The sequence below is a fragment of the Mirounga leonina genome, unplaced genomic scaffold (genome assembly GCF_011800145.1).
Source record: "Mirounga leonina isolate KUSES-001 unplaced genomic scaffold, KU_Mleo_1.0 Mir_92, whole genome shotgun sequence".
Classification (NCBI taxonomy): Eukaryota; Metazoa; Chordata; class Mammalia; order Carnivora; family Phocidae; genus Mirounga; species Mirounga leonina.
Window position 1 is genome coordinate 11,070,513 of NW_023270852.1, and position 2,078 is coordinate 11,072,590.

Here is a 2,078-nt window from a genome sequence, read left to right on the forward strand (position 1 = left end):
GAGCCGGGAGCCCGATGTGGGACTCGATCCCAGGACCCTGGGATCATGACCTGAGCCGAAGGCAGTCGCTTAACCAACTGAGCCACCCAGGCGCCCATGACTTTGCTTATTTTTCAATTGCATAAACACCCAGAGACTTCTAGACTCTTTTCACCATGTGATTTTCCAGGATTTTGTCTGATCCTGAGGTTGTCTCTAAGACTGGACCTCAGGAAAATAGAGTGAAAAAGAAAGAAAGAAGCTAGAAAAGGGGCATTGTGTATGGAGTCCTTTCTAGGATGGAACTTTTTGAAAGGCAGCCATTAAATTAGCCATGATCTGACAAACTATACCTACATTTAGAATCTCAGCGTCTTTGATAGCCTTAAGCATAAGAGTAATCATAGGAAGCCTGAGCCTGAGGGTTCATCAGAAATTTCAGGAAAAGGATGAAAGTGAGACCTAAAATTCTCATTTTATGTCAAGCTTCCTGACAATCTGGTCTCATCGTTCCTTCCTATACCTCTCAAGCTATAAGATGTCTTTCTCCAGACACTCTAAAGATATCCCTTCTTCTCTTTACTCCCAGGGAACTGCCACTCTCACTTCTCTGGTCATCTGTGGGATGGTCCCTTCTATGGTTTGCCTGCTTGATTTCACTTGATAGTTCTAAGTCACAGTTGTCTGCAGAGTTCAGTCACCCATCAGTGGGCTATGAATCTAGGGCATAGTTATAGGCAACTTAAGATCCCTAAGTCAGAATCTACAGAAACATGGTGTCTGGAAACCTGGAGTTAAAAGTCACAGAATTAACTTTTATTAACAATGCAAGCAAAATGTTTAAAATTATTTTTTTATTTTTGTATTTTATTTTAATTCCAGTGTAGTTAATATACAGTATTGCATTAGTTTCAGGTGTACAATATAGTGATTCAACAATTCTTTTTTTTTAAGATTTATTTATTTATTTGAGAGAGAGAGCATAAGAGGGAGAGGTAGAGGGAGAAGGAGAGAGAATCTTAAGCAGACTCTGCACTGAGCATGGAGCCTGACATGGGGCTCACTCCCAGTACCCTGAGATCATGACCTGAGCTAAAACCAAGAGTCAGACACTTAACCGACTGCCCCACCCAGGTGCCCTAGTGATTCAACAATTCTATACATTATTCAGGGCTCATCATGATAAGTGCACTGTTAATCCTCTTCACCTATTTCACCCATCCCCCTCTTCCTCACCCCTCTGGTCTCTATAGTTAAGAGTCTGTTTCTTGGTTTGTCTTCTTTTTTTCTCTTTGTTCATTTGTTTCTTAAATTCCACATATGAGTGAAATCATATAGCATTTGTCTTTTTCTGACTGACTTATTTCACTTATCATTATACTGTCTAGATCCATCCAAGTTGTTGCGAATGGCAAGATATCATTCTTTTTATAGCTGAATAATATTCTATTCTGTGTGTGTGTGTGTATCTTTATATATTCATCATCTATTAATGGACACTTAGGTTGCTTCCATAATTTAGCTATTATAAATAATGTTGCAATAAATATAGGGATTCATATATCCCTTCAAATTAGTGTTTTTGTATTTTTTGGATTAATGCCCAGTAGTGCAATTCTAGATCACAAGGTAGTTCTATTTTTAAGCTTTTATTTTTTTTAAGATTACTTATTTATTTATTTGAAAGAGAGAGAGAGAGCATGAAAAGGGGGAAGGGCAAAGGGAGAGGGAGAAACAGACTCTTTGCTGAGCAGGGAACCCAACAGAAGGGTGGACCCCAGGACCCTAGGATCATGACCTGAGCCAAAGGCAGAGGTTTAACCCACTGAGCCACCCAGACCCCCTATTTTTAAGTTTTTGAAGAACCTCCATACTGTCTTCCACTATGGCTGCACTAATTTGCATTCCTACCAACAATGCATTAAAGTTCCTTTTCCTCCACACTCTAGGTACAGCAATCAGACAAGAGAAGAAATAAAAGGCATCCAAATTGGTAAGGAAGAAGTGAAACTTTCACTATTTGCAGATGACATGATACTATATATATATAAAAAACCCTAAAGGCTCCACCAAAAAAAGTGCTAGAATTGATAAATGAA